Source organism: Lissotriton vulgaris, chromosome 11, assembly GCF_964263255.1.
Source record: "Lissotriton vulgaris chromosome 11, aLisVul1.2, whole genome shotgun sequence".
Classification (NCBI taxonomy): domain Eukaryota; kingdom Metazoa; phylum Chordata; class Amphibia; order Caudata; family Salamandridae; genus Lissotriton; species Lissotriton vulgaris.
Genome location: NC_141699.1, coordinates 64,795,060 through 64,818,456, shown reverse-complemented (window position 1 = coordinate 64,818,456; position 23,397 = coordinate 64,795,060). Strand labels below are relative to the sequence as shown.

At 46.5% G+C, this 23,397-nt stretch overlaps 1 protein-coding gene across 9 annotated transcripts in view; it reads left to right on the top strand.

Annotated features, from left to right (window-relative positions):
• DGCR2 (DiGeorge syndrome critical region gene 2) overlaps positions 1-23,397 on the top strand; it is a 399,860-nt gene that overhangs the window by 215,281 nt on the left and 161,182 nt on the right. The gene's annotated exons all lie outside the window — the stretch shown is intronic.

The window sequence follows — 23,397 nt, the reverse complement described above, 5'->3', positions numbered from 1 at the left end:
GGATGAGGGAAAAAGAGTAAAAAGGCAGAAAAAAGCAGAGAGAAAGGCAGGAAAAAGGAGAGACGGAGGGCAGAGGTCAGTCCAGCAGTAGAGCAGTGATGCTCTACCACTAGACAACCAGGGATGAGATGCAGGCAGGCAGGTGCTTGCGGGTGGCGAAGGGCCTCTAACCTCTGACCCAAGGGTCAGAAGATGAGCAGCAGGGAGCTCGATTCAGCAGCTAGCAGGCGGAGCTGTGCAAGGAAGGGAGCAGTCCACTGAAATGTCAGTAAATGAGGGCATGATTGTTGCTAGTTAATGTGTGTGCCTCAACAGATGTTAGGGATTTCTTTTTATATGGGTAATGTTGATTTATCTGTGCCAATCATCAAGATCTATGCTTTTGGTGTATCAAGCCAGTATCAATAGAAGATAGTGGATGTGCCATTCACATGCAATAATTCGTATTGAGAATGATTCTTAAAGTCAAAATAGAAACTGATAATCTAAAAGCCCTCTGGCTGAAAAGGAATAATTCAGCCTATATCTGCTTAACCGCGGCGGCAATTCCGCAGCGGTGCGGCGGTTTAGCAGAGTGGTCGGGGCCGCGTCGACCAACGGACGTGCGCAGCACTACGGAGGTAGTGCTCGTGACAGCTGTTGGCCGACAGAAGCATTGAAGGGCTGCTACTATCTGTGATCATCAGATATTTTGAAAGTGCTCATCTCAACACCAGAAATGACCTTCGTACCAAATAACAAGGTATTTGTAAAGCACGAACAAGTCACCCTCTTGGGGTCTCAAAGTGCTGGGGGCTGTCGGGGAGATTAGGCGAGCTGTTGCCCAGAGTCGCACGGTGCTGGGCTGGGCTGGAATGCCTCTGCTCCCAGGGATCGAACTGTGAGCGCCGTGCTCCGGAGTCAGCCGCCCTGTCCCACCTGAGGAAACTTATGGGGAGGTGGATTGGGAGTAAGCGAACAGCAGTTTGTCTCAGCAAGTGATCCCCATCACGTCACAGCAATGTCATTGCTACTCCACTTCAGTAATGCCCACTGTTAGGGGATAGTAGAGATTATCAATGATCTGAAGGTCTGGTAAAACATGTGAAAAATAGATGGCATATGATCTGAGGAGTGGTTGTTCTCAGAGTACATGCTTTGCTTGAAGTGGTGCTATCTTGACGATCTTCTGCTTCCTTAAGCAATCAATTGAGCTGCCTCAAATCTACCCTGAGCATTCTCCAAGCATATTTTCATGTGACAAATAACTTCAAATTTTTTTTTTAATCTTCCCGACAAGATTATGCATGTTGTGACTCTGACCTTCGCTCAACAAATTGTATTGTATTAGGTTTTTATACAGCGCTGCTATCGCCCTACGGGCATCCTGGCGCTCAGACAAACCCGGGACAACTGTACCTGCGGCTCAAATGATGACAGATTGAGTAACTTCTAGGAAATAATAGGGTTTTCAGACCCTTCCTAAATTCCATCAGAGAGTCAGCTAGCAAAAGATTCTGTGGCAGCCTATTCCATAACTGTGAAGCTGCTACACTAAAGGCCCTACCCCCCATTCTGGCTCGTTTAAATGTGGGAACCGGTATTAGGCCTGTATTGGCAGACCGTAATTGTCTAGAAGGCTCATACCAGTTGAATTTATCCTGCAGGGGCAGTGGTCCATATCCATGAACTGCTCTAAAAACGATGTATAGTGACTTGAAGCTTATCCGCTCTTTTATTGGCAACCAATGGAGATCAGTCAGTGCCATAGTTGTGGAGGAGTTCTATGATGTATTCAGAGCCACCTTAGCTGCTGCCGGCAGCACCCGTTGCAGCCCCTGGATGATATACTGGGGTGCCCTCCAAATATAGGGAATTACAGTAATCCAGTCTGCTTAGCACTATGCTCCTCACTACCAATGCTCGGGAATCATCTGGCAGAAGAGGAAGGATCTTTCGCAGCGTGCGAATTAGAGCAAAGCAGACTTGAATGGTTTTATTAGCCTGGGACACCATTTGTAGATTGGCGTCCAAAAGTACTCCAGGGTTCCGTCCAGTATTAGTCGGGCTTAAAGAGTCTTCTTCTGGAGTGAGCCTGAATTCAGTTAGAAGGTGTTTTGGAATTTTTGCAGCTGAGCAGTACATCACCTCCGTTTCCCCCCCATTAAGTTGAAGGGAGTTACCTCTGAGCCAGCCAGCCGTTTTCCGCATACACTCCTGGAAGACCTCAAGCGATGTCTCCTGTTTGCCCTCTAGAGAGAAAATCAATTGGGTATCATCCGCGTAATTTATCACGCTGATTCCAAAAGATTTAATGATGGATAATAGGGGTCTCAGATAAACATTAAACAGGATGGGACTAACTGATGATCCCTTTGGAACTCCATAATGGACAGGAGAAGCTTTCGATGTAAACTGTCCCAAAGACACCGTCTTTTGGCGATCCAGGAGGTATGATTGCAGCCACTCAAAGGCTCTTCCTCTCACCCCATTGTTCCACAGTCAGCAAATCAGATGTTTCCACCTGCAAAATCCATTACTATTAATATACACAAGCCATGTTAAAAGTATATTTTTCAGTTAGATGTTATTTTTCATCCAGATGAAGTTAGTCTCTATGCTCGACTTTTATTCTGCTACTCATCTTGAATTGATAGCGTCTTTCATTTCCTTAGCACCCATCACGCAACTGTTGAGCAGTTCACTGTTTGACTACCACCTTCACACATGCTTCAGTAAGGCGGATCTTGCACCATGCACACACCTCAATGCCTTGTGCAATAGAGCTTTATTTTTTGGCACACCTCTAAAGCATCACTTCCTCATAAATATCTTGCTTGCTCCCAATTTTGTGCAAAATGATGACTTCCAGAGTCCTATAACTGGTTGTGCATTCCTTCGTGTTGGTCTACCTATACCATGTAGAGAGGTTCAGAGAAATACAGTCTTCCGTGCATAGGGGGAAGTATTTATTTAAATATGCGTGCACTGGAGGGACTTGTGGGCAAAGCAAGCTTCCGTGCTTGGTTCAAGAAAATTCTAATGCCAAGTGAAGTAGGGCTCACCTTTGCAGGGCTGCGGCATGTCCTTGAAGGAGAGACTTTTTCCATGAGTATAACATGCAAGACCAAAGAAAAAACAGAAACTTACACTACTAATGAAGAGAAGGACCACCCAGTTTTTTACTTGGTAAACATTAGTGCACTCCTTCAACAGGACATAAATGATCGTTGTTCTTTGAGAAATCTAAGTTACCACCTCCTCTCTGTGGTTTAGTAGCCTAGTGTTGGGCCATGGCCACCCTTCACTATAGGTGGGTGTGAGCTTTGGGCGCAGCACAAGTCGAGGAGAGACTGCTCTGCTGCTGGGTACACAAAATCATGGGGCATCTCAGTAAAATCACATTTGTCCAGCCTTTCGGTGGTAATGCACACCGAAAGCACAGGATAGAACAGCTATGTCCTCAATTCAATTACTTTTGTTTTGAGACCTGATTAGGGGATGAATGTATACTTATGTTAAACAAATTAAATAAGCAAATATAAAGGCATTGTCCTCGGCATATTTGGAGAAGTAATACAGTACATTCATTGCAATTATTTGGCAGTCCTTCTTTATGCCTCAAATAGTGTGAGTAAATGGACTTGGTGCAATAAACATTGGAAGTGAATAGCTAGGCGCAAAGCAGAATTTTCTTGAATTAGGTTTTTCAGTTTTGAAAGTAAAGTGTAAGACCGCGAAGCAGATCAGATTTGTAAGTCAATCTCTTGGCAAAGGGGGTAGGGGAAGGACTTGAGTTTTGAAACCATTGCGATTTATGTCTCCCAGTTTACGACTACTTCTGCCCCAGACCTAGTAGAAGTAATGTCAATGATGTTGTCTAGGCAAGTCTTTGGTGGCATTCTTGCCTTCTCTGGGACTTAAAAGGTCCAAAATTATCTTCATTGAAACCATCCATACAGGTGATATTTAAAGTACTGGAGGTCAGTACACTACTCATTCTGTTCGCACATTGGTCTCTCGTCTACCTGTGGTGCCCTGTGAAACTTTTGTGGTCCCTTTTTAAGAGAGGCCATGCAATAGATAGCAGACAAGGGAATTCAGACCTTCTTGACCCAATCAAATTTTTTTCTTTCTGAAACACTATTGTCCAGTCAGCTAACACCCTTTTGTTATTTCTTTTTGTTCCTAGGAATGCTTTGACTGCGGATTTTAGTCCAGCAGTCCATGAGGATGGTGCTTGTTAAATCATGCAAGGATGTCTTGTTCAAAGCACATGAGTTGTGTTAGAGATGAAACTGATGTTTCCCAATGGTTGTAGGCTTATAAGAGGATTCACCTTGGATGTTTGAACTTGGATGCCCAGCAGAGAATCTTGATTCTATATTTCTCTACTAATTCCATAGTCCCATGCATATTAGTTGGCTGTAATGAAAAGAGAAGCAGAACCCTCTGTCAGTGGACCTTGGAAAAAAAGGAAGGTCGATGACCCGCAATTCAGGACATGTTTAATCCATTTCCTTGCTAGTATGTTTAATCCCCTTACTAGCTAGTAGTAGAATTAGTCTTTGTTACCTGAAGCAGACATTCACTGAAAAGTGAAAGACAGAATCTCATCCTTTAGCAAGAACTGGTCAACCATCAGCTGCCCAGAAATAACTTGCCATAGAGTGCCCACTCTAACATAATACACCTACAATACAAGCAAAATCTTCCCTATGTTTTCTCCTAGGAGTTCATATACACTGCAACTTAGACTGGCTGGATATGATGGATCATTTTATCTGCAGATTACTCACCTCTCAGATGTTGGACTGCATCTAGAAACTTTTCCAGCTGTGCTCCCTACCTGACAGTAGATGGTGCAATATGGCTCCACTATGACTTCACACCATCCCAGAAGTGACAGAGTGGAGCCACATGTAAGCACTATCCCTTTGTGCTGACGTCAGTTCATTTCTTTACACTGCTGGTGATGCTTATCCGAAGTTACACACCCAACTTTTTCGGTTCTCTGATGACTCCAACCTTTGTTTTAGCTACAGGATTTAAGCTGTGTAACCGCTGTAGAAAATGGATGTCGCTCATGGAACCACAGGATGTGTGTCTATGATGATGATGTTTGGACTCAGGTAATGACTTCGAAGCCATGTGATAAATGTGCCCTTAGTGCACGGTGTGGCAGTCAGGGTGGGTGACAAAGCTTCAAGCTACCATGCATCCCAAGCATTTGCAATGCAATACAAGCATTTACAAGAGTTTGAGCTGTTGGCATTGTAAATGACAATACCTTTTATTTATGTGTTGTTTTTAAAACAGTTAAATAGGCATTGTCATTTACAATGCCAATAGCTTAAACTTTCTCAAATGCATGATCTATAGCATTGCAAATGCGTTTGTGCTATTAAAAAAAAAAAAAGGATTCAGAAAGAGCGTGTCCTGCCTGCAACAGCAGGCAGGTCAGCTATTTGAGAAAATAGTGCTTGGAGGTTGTAATTAAAGTACCAGGGGGTGTCGTCATGGGAGGTTACAAAATGAGACCAGGCGGTATTAAGGAGGGACTACTAAGCCTATTGACCAATGAACAGCCACAGTTTACAGTGGACAATGACACAAGCCAAAGAAAAATGTGGGCGGATCTTCAATTCCCTACCTGACCACAGCATGCCTCGCAGAGCAGCGAATGCGCTGCCCAGACTCGACCTAAAAAGAGGTTGCATTTAAAACAGCACATGGCCTTCATCACAGTTAAGAGCTCATTCCTGTTCCAGCTCCGTCTTCAGCGAAGTCAAAAACTCACAATTAGCGCAAGAAAGCCAAGCAAGATTAGCCCTCATTTTGCCACTCCTTTCTGGGGAGAAGTTTCAAATGTTTTGCAAGCAGGTCCTGCATTTGTTCTTGACAGACCCCTGAAAGACCTGACCCTTCGTCAACCTCACAGCAGATAACAGCCTTCAAGAAAACAAAGCTGCAAATTTTCCACACGCTGCATGTTCTCTACGGCTCCTTTTAGTCTCACAGACCGGCATATTAAACCTTCCCATGCACTGACTGTGTGTGTCCTCCTTCGGGCTCATTCCTGTACCGAAGCCTCCACTCCAGCTACCGAGCCCACGCTAGTTCCTTTGCTGTTACTGGCAACCCTGCCAGTACCAGGTTTAATTACAGTGCTAGTCTTTGACCCAAAGCAAACTCCATTCTGCTGATGGCCTGTCACCTTTTGAAATAACTAAGGCACAACTAAACCTTCAGGCTTGACCTCTCCCTCGATGCCAGTACCATCAGAGGATGATGGGCTCCTTCAGTTGTAACTCTGGTGTGGTCCGGAGCATACCAAAATATCCTCACAAAGGTGACCATGAGGATGCAGACAATTTAGTTAGCTGACTAGAAATCTCAGGGGTTAGTCCAGATACCTACCTTCCCATCTTTCCATACTGTGCAATAGCAACCTCGGGCCTTTTCAGGTTAGAGGATGTGTTTGTGTCATTCAGTTCAAACCAGCAGGGACAGCTATCATACAGCTCTTCCTCCCCATGACAGCACCTCTCAAGCTACTTTGATTTGCCCACGAACAACCAGTAGAGGCAGGTAAAGGGATTTTCTTCTTGACTAGAGATCTATCATGTCAGACTGTGTCTTACAAATAGTTATGAGGGTCTACACCCTGCCTTTCATTTCATCCCAACCAAATTCAAACAAAATGCTCACTCTTGACTAAAATTCTCGTTGCGTTGGTTCTAAAGGATTGGAGGGTGTGCTTGGAGTTGCAGAACCTATTTTTATGTACCCATTTGGCAGTCTCTCAAACGTTACATACAGTTCAGAGGGTCAGAACGTTTCAAATTTGCTGTGTTATCCTTTTGCCTTACCTCACCTCTGATGGCATTAACAAAAGTGTTTGCATTGGTTGTGGCTCATTTTCGGACATTGGGGGTAGCTACATTTCTCCAGTATTAGGTCTTTCATAGATTCACATGCTTGAATATTCCCCGTCGTCGAAGTGGGAGTCCACGGAAAATAAAATAGCAATAAAATACTAATAACATATGTATGTAAAAATATAACCCATAAAATACACACTAGAAAAGGTAGTAAATACCCAGACCTAATTCCTACATAGGAATACATGTTAGAGAGAAAAAACACTTGTAACATATTCCTGTCATTATATTAGTCCAAACTACAGCCAATCAGGCGCCAGCACCGCTCCAGAACCTTCTCCTCAGAGCTCAGTCCCTCAGATTTTCTACCGCATGTCATGTGAAGGGAGTCTCCCTGAGCTCTGCTCAGTTTTCTCAACTTCAACTTTTCCTGTGATTTCCAGCATGTCTTCAAATAAGAAGTCTTTATTTAGACCTTGTTCTTCTTGTGGGAAGCTGCGGCTGCATTCTGAAGATCCCCACAAGAAGTGTATTTACTGTCTTTATCCCGACCATGAGGTTGGCAAATGTAAATTTTGCAGAACCTTTTCAACTAAGACCCTTAAAGACAGAGAAGGCCGTCTCCTCCTGTGGCTGCAAAAACTTGAGGATAAGGATTTGGCGCTTTCTGACGCAGAAAGACTGGTGTCTGGACCTTCTAAAGCAGCCTCAAAACGTAGCAGTGTGCAGGATTTGCCCTCTCCATTCCTGAAAAAGAGAAAGCTTTCTCTCTCTGTGGCTCCTGCGGTGTCTTCACCTCCTCCTGCTAAGTCCATGAGACCTGGCTCTCAGGCTTCTACTGCTTCTTCCCATCATGTTTCTGCTAAAAAACATGTCTCTTCGTCGATGGGAGAGTCGACGACCGTCCCGACGACGAGATCTGCCGTCTCCGGCTCGGCGGCGACTGTGACGACGACATCTGCTTCCGGGTCGTCGACGACTGCAACATCAACATCATCCATGTCGACGAAGGTATCCCTCAGTTTTAAGACTGTTTCATCGACGATACCTATTGCTTAGTCGTCGACGAAGAAAACTCTTGTCGTCGATGGCCCCGTCGACGCCTTTGCCCTCATCGTCGTCTGCTCTGCCGACGACTTTGCCGACGACAATTGCATCTTCTTTTGCTTCACTGCCTTTGGTGCCGCTTTCTTCCTCCGGGTCTGGTTCATCCACCGTCGACCCACTGCACCAACGTCGCAAGATGCCTGTTGACCAGCTGTCCATCCCACGTGATCCACAACCTCCTTCGCCCTTGTTTGCTACAGGTTCCGAGCAGGACTCTGGTTCTGAGGACGATGTGGATGATTCCTTCAGGGCGACACGCTGTCCTTCTGATTTAATTATCAAATGCCAGGACTATGGTGAGGACGATGAAGTACAGTATTTTCAGGCAGAGGAACGTTCCGTGCAGGTTCCAACTACGACATTGCCTCTGTCGCTCATCTCCAATCTCCAGCACATGTTGGAGGATTACAACCGACGTTTCCCGACATCTCTACAGGGTTCGCCGGAGCCTACAGCTCCAGCATCTGTTGCGGCTTCTGCTGCTGCTCAACTACCACAACCACCAATGCCTTCTCCTCAGGTTCAGACGTCAGTTCGGATACACACAACTGTGTATGCCGATGACGATTATGACGTTCCTCCAGAACGTGAGGATATTGAAGTTCATGACTATGATGACGCCAGTCACATGGCTGAGTGGGACGGCTACCAAATTCAGATGCCGCCCCCCCCTCCCCCCCCTGTGACACCCGGGGATTCTCCTCCGGTGGACATTGCAAGTTTCCATCAACTGATGGATAAAGCGGCTCAACGCTTTAAGCTGCCAAGAGTCCAGAGAGAGGAGGACTGTTTTCTCTACGAATTGAAGAATCAACCGTTTAAAGAAATACATACGGTTGAATAAAATTAATGCAAACACCAAATTCCATACTGGCGCAAATGCCTCGCCTTGCGAAGAAATATAAAGCGCTTGATTGCGCAGCCAAAGCCAGATTCGGTGGTCACCCAGGCTGCTCAGCGTCGTTCCCGGAACCCAAGTTCTCCCATTATAGCTCCTCCTGATCGGGAAGGTCGTCGCCTTGACGCTATTGGAAGCAAATTTTCAACGATGGCCTCTACTACGGTGAGAGCGGCGAATGCTTTAGCCATTTTAGGGCACTACGACAGCCAGATGTGGTCAGACTTGTCTGCTCTTGTGGCCCTCGTCTCGGAACCCTCCAAAGCGGAAGCCTTGAAAATTCTTCAAGACGGAGAGAACGTCGGAGGAAATTATTGCCTGCGCTGTTGATATTGCTTGTACTGGCTTCCGTCAGCTTGCTGCGGCAGCTGTTTTGCGACGGCAAGGTTGGTAACATTCCACCTCTTTTTGCCAGGAGGTACAGGCGAAGATCCTGGATATGCCGTATGACGGCGAGTCGCTTTTTGGTGCACATGTCGACGAGGCACTGCAGGCAATCAAGAAAGACAATGACACTGCTCGTTCTTTAGGGACTTTACAGTTCCGTGAGCAGCCTTTTTGTGGTGCACGCGGCCGCGTTACCTCTTCTACTTTTTGCGGAGGAAACACTCAATACCGCTCCTACCAACGATATTCTTCCAACCAACAGCAGTCCTCCCATCAGCAATCTTCGAAACCCTACCAGGGGAATTCTTCCTATAGAGGATCCACTTCCAAATGCCAATGACTTGCCTTTCCCCCCAAAAGTTGGGAAGTCGAATCTCCCTGTTCTCTTCTCAATTGTCCTCAATCACCTCGGACGGTTGGGTTCTGGACATTGTAGACCAGGGCCATGCTCTGGAGTTCAAGATTCCTCCTCCCACTCCACCATCCGGCCCGCCTCCGGGCCACCTCAAGAAGCTTTTCCAGCAAATTCGTCTTATGATCCAAAAAGGTGCCATCGAAGTGGTTCCCAAGTCTCAAAGGGGGATGGGATTAGATTCCCGTTTTTTCCTTATACTCAAGAAGACCGGAGACTGGCGGCCGATCCTGGATTTGCGAGCACTTAACAAGTATCTCAAGTGCCAATCCTTCCACATGCTTACACTCGTAGAGATCTTGCGTCTTCTCTCCATGGACGACTTCATGACCACTATCGACCTCCAAGACGCTTACTTCCATGTCCCAATTGTTCCACGACATCGGAAGTACTTGCGCTACCGGGTGGGATGGAGAGACTTCCAGTTCAGGGTGCTGCCTTTCGGCCTACGCTCCGCCCTCGTGTCTTCACGATAGTGTTAGCTCCAGTGGTGGCTTACCTGCGTCTCCAGGGCGTCCACATTTTTCCATACCTGGACGACTGCCTCCTCAAATCGCAGTCTCGCACACAGCTACTTCGGGACACTCGACTTTGTCAGGACGTGTTTCGCTCCCTCGGCTTTCCATCAATGTCAAACTCCCAGGTGGACCCAGCTCACTGCAGAAATTTTCTAGGAGCCACTTTGGCCACAACACTGGCCAAGGCATTTGTGTCTTGAGCGTCAACTGAAGATTCTCCGCTTGGTGTCTCTTATTCATGCAAAACAGTCCGTTTCAGTCCGGATCTTAAAGTAATTTCTGGGGATGGCATCATCATGCATTTTGCTGATCCCAAACTGCAGGCTACGGACTCGCCCCATTCAAGAGGAATTGGACGGACAGTGGCGTCGGGTCACCGGTTCCTTCAAGGACCTCGTCAGTGTAACCGCTCGCATGAGGGTGGCTCTCCAGTGGTGGGCGCAGCCATCCAACCTTGCAGCAGGGACTTCTTTCCTTTCCACCACTCCAGAACTCACTCTGACAATGGACGCCTCCTTAGAAGGATGGGGTGCACACCTTCAAGGGCTGTCTATAAAAGGCAAGTGGACTCTGCTACAACACTCTTGGCACATCAACAGACTGGAGTTGATGGCCATCTTTCTGTTACTCAAGTCGTTCCATCCTCTGATCCAGGGGGAATCTGTGCTTATTCAAACGGAAAATACAACCAGTATGCATTCTGTCAACACGCGGGGCGGAACCAAATCTCCACTCTTGTTTCGGCTGGCTCAGTTGATCTGGGATTGGGCACTCCGTCACCAGGTTACCCTGACCGCAGTTCATCTACCAGGCATCGCCAACATCTAAGCAGATCCACGTTGTCGACCCACGAGTGGGAGTTACATCAACCAACTCTCAACTTAATCTTTCGACGGTGGGGTCATCCGTCCTTTGATCTCTTTGCAACACCGGAGAACCGGAAATGCCCATCTTACGCAAGTTGGCATCCCCACCACTGGTCGTACGGGAATGCTCTTTTGATGAACTGGTGCGATCTATTCACCTACGCGTTTCCTCCTATTCCGCTGGTGCCTCGCGTGTTGTGGAAGATGCGGAGACAGCCTTACCACATTCTCCTGATCGCCCCCAGATGGCCCCGACAGGCGTGGTTCTCGGAGCTGCTTCTTCTATCCCAGTGCGAGCCCATCCTCCTTCATCCTCGAGCAGATCTCCTCACGATGGACAAGGGTCAGATTTGCCATCCGGACCTCTCCTCTCTGAAATTATCGGCCTGGAACCTGAGCACCTTGAATTTGCCCATTTGATTATTTCGCCAGACTGCAGAGACATTCTTGCTCAGGCCAGAGATCCGTCTACAAGCTCAAGTGGAAGAGATTCTGTCATTGGTATGCAGATGCTAATATCCATCCTATTCATTCCACTCCGGCTCAGCTGCTCCCGTTTTTTTGCAACTGGCTCAATCAGGGCTTTCCCATTCCACTTTGAGAGTTTTCTTGGCGGCAATCTCTTGTTTCCGTCAGGATGGCTCCTCCTCGCTCTGTTCTTCCAGAGTTATCCGCCAATTTTTCAAAGGACTGTTCCGGCAGATCCCACCTATTCGGCATCCTCCTCCTACCTGGCACTTCACTGTCGTATTGGCTCAACTAATGAAGGCACCATTCAAGCCTATCCACAGGGCGGACTTATGGTTTCTAACCTGGAAGGTAGCCCTTCTCCTTGCTCTGACCTCATCACGGCACGTGAGTGATATTCACGCCTTCACCATTAGGCCTCCTTTTCTCCAATTCAAATCGGACTGTGTAGTGCTTCGCACCAATCCAACATTTTTGCCTAAGGTGCCCACGGATTTCCATATTAATGAACCTGTTTTCTTGAAAAATGTTGTTCCCGATCCTCAATCTCCAGCAGAGCAATGCTTATATTCCTTGGACATTAAAAGATGCCTTAAATTTTACATCAACAGGACGGCCTCCTTTCGCAGGTCCGATCAACTGTTCATTGCCTATGGATGCATGCGCAAAGGGCGTTCTGTTACCAAGCCAACTATTGCACGTTGGATTTCTTCAGCCATTGGTTTCTGCCATCAGAAAGCTGGCAAGCCTCTTTAGTCTTCAGTGAGGGCTCATCCCACCAGGGCGATGTCATCCTCTACTGCCCTATTTGCCGGTATGCCGCTTCATCAGATCTGCAGAACAGCCACGTGGTCCAGCAGGCACACGTTCACGAAACACTACTGCCTGGAAGCCATCAACGAAGTAGATACAGCAGTAAGACAGGCAGTGCTTCGCACATTTTTTAACTAAGGTGAGCCTCTGTCTTCCCTCCTACATTATGGTTTTATATACTTACTGTTATTACTTGTATGACTATATTATTGTCTCATTGAGTTTTCTTCCATGCTTTTGCATGATTATTCGAGCCTTAGCGGCTACTACTGCTCACTATTCAAGCATGTGAATCTATGAAAGACACGCTAATACTGGAGAAGAACGAGTGTTACTTACCTGTAAACAGGTGGTTCTCCAGTATTGGTGTCTTTTAAACATTTACATGCGACCCACCCACCTCCCCTCAGAGGCTCTCTTCTCCTCTTAGACTCTTGTCACTTTTGTGGAGGGGTGCTGGCGCCTGATTGGCTGTAGTTTGGACTAACATAATGACAGGAATATGTTACAAGTGTTTTTTCTCTCTACCATGTATTCCTATGTAGGAATTAGGTCTGGGTATTTACTACCTTTTCTAGTGTGTATTTTATGTGTTATGTTTTTACATACATATGTTATTAGTATTTTATTGCTATTTTATTTGGGGCCACACGTCATCCTCTAACCTTCAGGTGACGGAAAATAAATTTATAAGACCGCTTACTGCCCTACCACCAAGCACCCCACTCCTGCCCTTGAGACTGGATTTGGCTCTGAGGCCCATCGGAGAGGAACTAGGGCTAAAGCCTATAACATTCTGGCGCCGTATTTGGAGCAGCCAGGACCTTGTCTCCTATCGATCTGAGCTGCTGGAATTTTTAACTTTACCTAACGCTGCCAAGATACCCTGGCTAAATTACATCAAGACAACATGTGTGACCCTCGAACTACCAGAACTGTGGTCACACCCAGAAAGCACAAGCATCAGGATTTCAAGGAAAGCACTCTCCAGAGTATACTATGAAAAAATGCTTACCCGAGTCCTGGCCAGTGCTCGAGAGGGTTCTCTGACACATGCTTTTACTGTAATTAAAGATTTATACAATTTCGAAAGCGTCTTGGATGTAATGGCCCCTGTTTTAACAAGGAAACTTTTTTTACAATGGAGGTATGGGACTCTCCCTCTAAAAACTTTTACTAAAGCGTGGGCAGGAGAGTCGTCTACCGAGCTATGCCCTGCTTGTGCTCACACTAAAGAGAGTGAAGTTCATGTCATTTTCTTTTGTCTATCTCAAAAGCAGACGATATTGGTTGCTCCCGCTATTGAGAAACTTGGGATTCAGAACTTTCCTCCCTGCATTTAGAGTTTTAAAAACAGACTTATCCCCGTCAACGGTGTTCGCCCTGGCCAAATTTTTAACTGCAATGTTGTATACCAGAACCCGACATGTAAAGATGGCAGGGGACCACTGAAAATTTTTCGTTTTTGATACACTGTTACTCTTGTTTTAACTTATTTTAACAAAAATCCTTTTTTAATGATGATTAACTGTTGTATATCTTTTATGATCAAATTGATCGAAATAAAGATTTGAAATTTGGAAATTTGGCTATTTTATTTACTGTGGGACTCCCACTTCGACGACTGGGAATATTCAAGCATGTGAATCTATGAAAGACACCAATACTGGAGACCCACCTGATTACAGGTAAGTAACACTTGTTCGTATTATTACCGTGCCTCAGTGGCTAGCTGCTCTAGGTGGGCTCGCCACAGTTGCTTACTCTAGATGACGGCTGGGCTCTTGATCATATTGAGATTCTCAAACAAAGAACCCTGCTCAGAGAATCCCTTCGCAGAGCTACTCTGGACATGCTATCATTCAAGGCTTTTACTCCGACATTTTGGGCACAGTCTTGTGTCACTGAGGATGTTTCTGATGTTTCTTCAGATCCTCTTCTAATGCATCCTCAACCTGTATTCCATGTAGCACATGTGGACACTGCAATGGAATTTAAAGTTTTAAGGAGGCCAGTACCAGGTTCCAGTGCTTCCCAGATCTCTAGAGATGGCTTATGACCGCCTGACGAAGTTGATGGGTACCAACCTGACCTGCAGGTTGCCATTCACCCTTCCCAAACCAGACTTCATGGTTGTGACAGATGTCACTGCTAAGGTGGGTTATCTGGTAGAGGTGGAAATCTGAGGCCTCTGGTCTCCTGCGGAGACACAACTCCACATAAATGGAGCTTCAGATGATCCATTTTGGTGCTGAAAAGCCTTCTTACCGACTGTAAGAAGCTGGCTCTGTATATACTATACCAAAGTAAGGTATAGTGTGCACAGGATCCAGTGGACCCTAAAGGCTTACAGATGTAAAAGTAGATTATACCTTACTCTCTATTTGTGATAGTGTGGGTGAGCAGTACGGCTTTATACTATACCAAAGTAAGGTATAGTGTGCACAGAGTCCAGTGGACCCTAAAGCTTACAGAGGTAAAAGTAGATTATACCTTACTCTCTACTTGTGGTAGTGTGGGTGAGCAGTAAGGCTTTATCAGAGGGGAGTGTTAAGCAGTTATGGTGCACACTCAGGCAAAAAACAGTGTCACACACTCAAAGAATGAACTTGAACTTGAGCTTATAGTAAAAATATTTCTTTAGTTGTATTTTATTTTTAGAACCAAGCAGGATTTGGTACAGGTAATTACAGTTTGACCAACAAGCAAGCTGACTTTTGTTATAGGTTTTTAAAATATTCAAATACAGTTGTGATTGCTTTTGATTACTTTAAAGTACTTTTTAGATCACTCTTTCTACGCAATGTGATAATGCTAGATATCACACTGGGACATTTCCTAGATAAAAGGTAAGTAAAACAGCTTTCATAAAACCACAGTTTCTTACATTTCCATACAAACACCCTCAACAGACGTTTTTCAGAGGAAAACAGTCAATGCAATCCTATGGATAAAAATTAGGTTATCTGTTTGCAGGTAACTAAACTGTCTAGAGGGTTGAGTTTCTGGGGTTAGAACAAAGGTTCCCCCAGGGTCGGTGATGCACTCAAAAAGCACTATATGCTGCATTAGGACAGCTGGGTTAAGAGTGATAAGGCCCAATGTTAGCCTATGGGGCTGTTGACTGTGGCTGCTTTTGAGCCAGTCACAGGGTTGAGGGAGCCAAGTTCCTAGGGTTAAGCTCAGGGCAAAGGGGGAATGCGAGTTAGCACATCAGGCGCACCAACAGTGGCACAGGGGCGGCTGGGTGTAGGGTACTCATTTGGCATCGGCTGTCCTGTTTTCGATGGGAGTTGCCGGTTTGGGATTTTGGCTGGAGGCTTGGTCCAGGAAGTCTTCTGGGAATAATCTACAGCTGGGCAGGTGAGTTGGAGGGCTCGGGACATAGGTGCACCTCAGGTCCTCTTCTCCAGGGTGCGGGCGGCTGGATGCCTTTTAAGGTCATATTTTCACCTTACCGGGCCACTTGCGTTTGGAGGGGGGGGTCCTCTGTGCAGAGGATGCAGGTGACGTCTGGGAGTCCTGGAGAGGTCAACGCACGGTGGACTCGGACTCTGGAGCGCTTGGGGACCTCGCTGGGACCGGTGGGCCACTCTGACTCTGGCTGTAGGACACAGTGCTTTGGTGCTTCTGGGCGTCTTGTTTCTTTGTCTTCAGCTGGCTTGGAGTCTTATGGATCTTCTTTTGAACAGAGCTGCTGTTCACGGGAGATCCAGCCTCTGTTGAAGGCAGTCAGTCCTCCCATGGATTCTGGAGGCCGCTGACTGCAGGATCTCTGGAAACTGCTGAGGCCAAGTCAGTTCTTCTCTGCAGTCTCCTCTGCTGTGCGTCTTCTTTCGTCCTCCTCCTTCATAGGTTGCAGTAATCTGCCTTCTGGGTTCAGGGATGCACCTCAATACTATATTTAGGGGGAGTTTTAGGGGCCTCGCAGTAGTAGCCAATGGGCTACTGACCTTGTGCTGACTACACCCTTGGTGTGTTCACCCCACATGGGGAAGTAGGCACAATCGTTTATCCTGATTGGAGAATGCCTGCCATCTTCAAGATGGCGGGCACTGAAGAATGGGTTTCACCTTGACTCCCCCACCTGAGGGGTGGGATTGGCAGAGGTGGGCACACCTTCTGGGCTGCTTCAATTTATCCCACCTTTTCTTCCGCCGAAAAGGGGGCGAGACAGGAAGGGGGCCTGCTCCTGATAGCAGGAGAGGCTGGGGGTCTCGTTACAAAGGCAGAAAGGCCTTTATCTCCCCTGCCACAGATGGCACCACAGATGGCTCTTCCTGACCTGGGGGAGGTGTTAACACCTGTGCCCAGGAATGGCTTTGTTTCTGGACCAAGGGAAAAAGTCTTTCAATCCAGGGGTTCAGAAACTTGTCTTGTGGTGGCAGGCTGGTGTGTACCAGTTAGGAAACCCACCAGAAGCTGGTCGTTTTTTAGTGGCCATTTGTAAGATGCTTTCCGAGTGCATTCTTTATTAAATCCCACACTGGCATCAGTGTGGCTTTAATGTGCAGTTTTCAGTAAAGCTATTATTGTGCCGGGAAGTTCGTAATGACAAACTCCCAGACCATATACTCTTTTATGGCTTTACTGCACTTACAATGTCTAAGAATGGGCTTAGGCACTGTAGGGGTACAGTGCTCATGCAACTGTACCCTCACCAGTAGTATAGTGCACCCAGCTAGATGGGTGTCTTACCTATACCTTAGACAGTGGGTTACAAGTGTGTGCCATGTAGACTCTACACTTTTCTCTGCACCAAAGCATGCCGCCTGCAATAGCAGGGCGTCTGTGTAAAGATACAGGACCTCTAAGGGCCCATCACGTCAAAGTGCATCAGAATTCTGGCAACAAATGGGGGGTTGTGGGGTTACTGCAACAGAAACCCACTTTCCTACACAGACCACACAGGAAGGCTAGTACATATACTAACGGATAATATGACCGCAATATGGTGCTGCAAAATGTGGGGTAGGGGCGTGGGTCCTGTGAGTGAATTAAATAAAAAAAGTTTATGACCATAATTTATTGAAAAAAATACTTTTAAAACAGCGCGTCTCTAAAATTTATATAAAATCAATCATTAAAGGACATCTTAAAATACACGTTTTCATTTCCGCATGTTAATTAAATAATGATGTGCAGCCCAACACGTCTTAAAACACATTTATGCTCAAAGATTTTTGCTGTAGCACCATGCTTTAAAAACAACTACGGAAATAAAGTAAAAAATGATAAGCTAGTGCAATAAGAACTCTAGTGCAATACGAATTTTAGTATGTTTCCTCTCTAACAGAACACCAACAAAACCCCATATAAGGGGCATTTGATTTTGCAGTAATTGGATAAAAGTAATAAGGGTTGAGGACTATTCAAAATGTTGTTGTTTCATTTTGCGTACCAGGATATGGTAGATTTGCTATGTAAGGGAATTTACCATCTTTAAGCCAGGTATGTCTAAACATATCGTCTGACTCTTGTAAATGTAAATACATGCAATACCTGTTTTTATTGAGACATTACTAATTATCTTTTTTAAATTATAATTTAAAAGTTTTAAATTCAGCTTTGAGACATTTAAAGGGGGCAGATAGGTTATTTCCTAGACAGTATATTCTTCTCACAGAACACCTTTTGTTTCATAATGTTTGCTCATTGAAGTTCACGTTTTAATAATTCTTTGTAATAGAGTATAGCTCTCGTATTATCCAAGGATATTAATAATTTATTTTAGTACCTCAGGAACTCCATTGCCTCCAGATCACGCCTAGTTATTGACTACAATTCTAACCTAGCTGCTTGCATCATATCTCTTATACTATAGCTAGAGTTAAGGCTCGTACTTCACATGTGTGAGAAAGTGCCATCTTTCTTGCCTTGGTATGGCCCCACTTTTTTCTGAACTGCTGATGTGATTTGACTGAGTGTGCCCTGGGTTCCTGCCAACCAGGTACCCAGGGCCTGTGTTCCTTCCCTAAAACTGTGCTGAAACTAATAGCCCAATTGGCCTCTCTGGCCACTTGTCAGCTCCTAGTAAATGATACCCTAGGTACCCAGGACATGGTGACCAGAGGAGACCGCTGAGGGTTGCAGCACTTATTGTGCCACCCTCCGGGGCCCTGTACCCTGGCACGCACACGCTGCCTTTGCAGGCTGAGTGCCTAAGTACAGAACTAAACCAAGAGTCGACATGGCACACATCCCTGTGTGCCATGCCCACAGAACCCACTGCCCTGGCATACTTCAGTCACCCCTCTAGCTGGTTGCCCTATGCTTGAGGTGTGGGCAGAGGTGCATGAGCCCTGTGCCCCTACAGTACACAAGGCCATTCCTGGGCACTGTAAGTGCAGTAATGCCATTAAGAGTATATGGTGCTGGGAGGTTGTCATTACGACCATAATGGCTACACTAAAGACTGACAAGTTTGGTACCAAACTTCTCAGCACATTAAACCCGCACTGATGCCAGTGTGGGATTTAATGTAAAATGCAAAAGAGGGCATCTTAGAGATGCCCTCTGAAATCCTAACCTACAATCCACGTCTGGGCTGAGTGGCTGCAGAGGCTCCCACACAGCAGACATGTTGCTGGACCCCTGGGTGGAGAGCCCCCACTCCCCCCACGCTCTCCTGGGCCTGCAACAATGAACATCCTGGGCGAGGTGCTAGGTGTCCTCCCCCAGGATGGGCAGGGGGAAGCTTCAAAGGCATGCCCCGCTGCGAGTTTCTCCAGACTATTTGCTGTACCCAGCAACTGGCCCCCACTAGTTCTTACCCCCACTCTGGCTGGAAGACTGTCGGGAAAAACTACGTCAGGAAGGGGGTTGTGCCAGCCTGTGCCAACCCCACCCCTCAGGTGGGGGAGACGAGGTGAAGCACGAACCCGGGCTCCGGCCATCTAGTAGATGAAAGCCCTGGCCAATCCCAGTTAGGCTCCTGCGCCCCCTCCCACAGGAGAGGAGCAGACTAGGGGGTGTACTCACCCCAGGACAGGGACCCATTGGTCCCTGTCCTTGCCCTACCTGTAACGCTCCTAAATTCAGTATTTAGGGACTCCTTTAACCTTCCTTCCTCAGATCCTGATACGAAAAGAAGAAAAAAGATCAAGAAGAAGACCCGCCGTGCAGCTGCTAACAGGACGACAACTGACTTGGTCCCATCCCTACCGGCCTGTCGATCCTGGAACCTGCTCCTGCCTAATCCCGGCGACTCCTGCGGACAGCAACCTTGGGACACCCGGAGGACCTGCCTGCCTTGACCCTCCTAAAGACTGGGACTCCCCATCAGCAGAGGCTCTGCTGCAACAACCCACCTGGTGCCAACCAGGGAGCTCTGGACCAGCCCACTCTGCACCCGCCGAGCCCGGGCTGGGCCCACCCGAACCAAGACCACAAGGACGTCCCCCCGGCGACTGGGACCCGAAGTCCAGTGCCCAAAGACCCTCCTCGATGAGCCAGCCGACGCCTGCAGACTCAGAACAAGGGGCCACCCCATCGCGACCAGCCGAGGGTAAGCTTTTCCGACACCCAAAGACACCCCTGCACCTGGCGCCCTACAGCCCCATGTGCCTCCCTTTGGCGTACCTACCTGTGCTCCAAGATCCCAACGTACCTTTCGAAGTGCTGGTCGCCCCTGGAGAGTCTCCGTCCCCGAGCCCTGCAGCCTTAGTTTCTTTTTGACCTTTCCCATTGGATAACATGGAGCGCCTGACAGCTCAAGAGCACCCTGCACCCAGCCGCCCAGCCAGTACTGTACCTTGCAGCCCAGTACTGAACCGCAAAAGTAATCCTTACCGGGATTACTAGTAATCTGTATTTTCTCCATAGGAACCCATTGTATGCTTTTCTATGAAATTTCTTTCAAGTGCCTACTTTTGAAAACTTAAAATATTCTTTAAAAATCATACGAAATACTGAAACGCAATTACCTACCTGTTTTAAGTTCAGGCCCCAGTGCTGGCCCTAGAAGCCCAGTACTGGATTACAAAATTAACGTGATCATACTTTACCTGCAACCTGAATTTTCTCCCATTGAATAACATTGCCAGATTGTCATTGAAAAGTTTCTAAATGTGAACTTTTAAAACCGCTTTACATTCATGAAAATTCACCACATTAACTAAAACGTTTTTGCTAATCTGGTTTCAGCTTAGACCCCAGGACTGAATCTAGGATCTAGCCCTAGAACGACTAAAGTAATCTTTACTGTAATCAACTGCATGTTTATGGTAACAATCCATTGAGCTCAATGCTAAAGTGTGTCTAGACTTGAGTTGCCTTCAGCAACTCCTTTACCTATTATGTTCACCACATTTATTGCTTCCTTGCACAGTAATTACATAAGAGTTCTCATATCTAGCAAAGTATATTTTTATACGTGTGGGTTCTAAAAATAAAACAACTTTATCTTTGGATATAAAAACCGTTGGCCTGGAGTTCAGTCTTTGAGTGTGTGAAATCCTTTGCTGACTGAGTGTGTACAACAAATGCTTTGCACTGCCCTCTGGTATTGCCTTAGTGCTCGACCAAGCTACCACTTTTGAGAGTAAGGTCAGTCCTGACTTTAACCTCTGTTATACCTTTGGGGTTTGTGGACTTTGTTATTGTCCAGTATATATATAGAGCCACTTTCTCACATTGGTGGATCTGCGGTGGGATACAAACTTGCATTTGTTGGACTACTTGGTTACCATCTGATAACACAACAGAACCCATAAATTGCCTTTAGAATTCTGAAATTGGTCTATCCCAAAAATACTAAAAGTCTGGTAGGGCCTTGCTTAAGTCCCATTAGAATTTTTGAAAAATAAGTCACTATAAGCTAGGGTAGAGGGTTAGAACTGTCAGGTTAGAATGTCTCAAAAGAACCCAGCTATTAGTGAAGATAATGTGGACCTGGTGGAGGAACTCAACCTCACACCTTACTTGCTCTGGACTTCAAAGAATGAGGGCCCTGTGCAAAGTTAAAAAAAAAATAGTTGTATGTCTGCATCCAACCAAACAAGGGCTCCAGGAGCTCCTGGCTGAGTATGCAAAGGACCACCCCTCTGAGCAGGGTGACAGGAAGAAGGGGTGAAGGAGGAGGAGGAGGAGGATAATGGTCCCCCCACCATCCCTAGGAAGGAAAGGGTCTTTGTACCTTTAACTCCAAGAGTCAACCTCTGGGAGCCTGAGAACCACACAGGTGGACTGGGCCCCCAGAGAACCCATTGGGGAGAGCCCCAATGAAGAGGACAACATCTTAGCAAAGTTGGCCAAGAGATTAGACCTAGAGACCAGACTCCTGGCTCTAAAAAAAGAAAGGAAAGAGATGGGCTTAGCCCCCATCTCTCGTGGCAGCAATACCAATAATAAGGATAAAAAGCAATCTTATGATTCTAAAATCCCCAAAGGGATTGTCCCTAAGTTTGAGAAAGGTGATGATATCACCAAGTGGTCCACAGCCTTTGATAGGGCTTGTGATATCAGAAGATTAAAGAAACCTCTCTGGGGGGGCACTCCTGTAGGAACTGATCTCTGGTAACTGCAGAGACAGGCTTCTGACCCTCTCTGGGCCTGATGTAGGGTCTTATGACCTCATGAAGAAAACTCTGATAGAGAGATTTGGACTCGCTACTGAGGAGTACAGAATTAGGTTCAGGGGGGCTCACAAAACCCAGACCCAATCCTGGATAGATTTTGTAGACTACTCAGTAAAGACACTGGATGGTTGGTTAACTGGACACAATGTGCATGATTTTTTTCCTGGACTTTATAATTTGTTTATGAAGGAACACATTTTGATTAATTGCACAAATGAAAAGTTGCATCAGCATTTGGTAGACCTAGGTCTAATTTCTCCCCAAGAATTGGGAAAGAAGGCAGACCACTGGGTCAAGACTAGGGTGACAAGGAGAGCCACTTGGTCACAAAGAAGGTCACAAAACCTCCCCAGGGGAAAGGTGGTGGTAGTCTCCTTGGGGGAAATGGAGGTTGCCAATGTAGCTGGTTGGCCACCCAACTGTAATAAGTATCTGCAATACCCCTCCATTAATGGAACTAGAGTAGAAGCCCTGAGGGTTACAGGTGCCAGCATCACTATGGTAAAGTAAAAGCTGGTTTCCCCAGAGCAATACCTGTTTGGGAAAACGTACCCAGTCACCAATGCTGACAGCATTACCACCCAACGTCCTCTGGCTATGGTGACATTAGGGTGGGGGATTTTCTAAGTGTGAAGTATTGAAAACTGCAAATATTCATATAAAATCAGCCGAAGTCCGAATTCCGAAGTACCCACCTGCAAGCAGGCGAGAAGCCAGAACTGTACGTTGCAGCCCAGTACTCAACTGCACAAGTAATCCTTACCGGGTTTACTATTAATCTGTATTTTCTCCATAGGAACCCATTTTTTTTAAACTGTATTTATATTGCAGTTAGAAAACATACAGCCATTTGTTTCAACCGTCCCACCATCAATAAATGACCTGCAGATATTGTGATGTAAACAGTACACAGCCATTTAGCCCACATCCCGGAGGCCGGGCGGCGATAGCTAGAAAGTGCGGCACATGGAAAAGCACCAGAGAAGCAACGACACCTGCTTAGCAGAATGATCTAGTATCTGCTTTTCTTTATTTCCCCATCCCCAGATCCCAACAAATAACTGGTCCTATAGTACAAATGGCAATTACTGCCGGGTACTGCCAGTATAACCTGGCGGCCTCTCTCCAACCCACTAGCCCTCATGAGCAATCGTCATACCATCTCCTTAGTAGGGAAATACCAGACCAGAGGTACGACCCAAGATCCATACACGCTGCCCTCACTGGTCAGTCCCCTATTATACCAACAGTAGGACCCCCAACTACCCCAACCATACCCTCCCCCCTAACCGCTACTGGTGTGGGCCTGGTGCATTTACCACGACTGCTAATCGGAAGAAACCTGTAGGATCTACACTCTTCCAGCTATGTACCCCATGGAACTACATTTAGAGCCCTCCCTCTTTAGCCCTCGTCATTTGCCTGCTTGTTGCTCAGTGTGCGCACTAGTTCTTCCCATGCATGTGCCATCTCCAGGCTCCTCATTA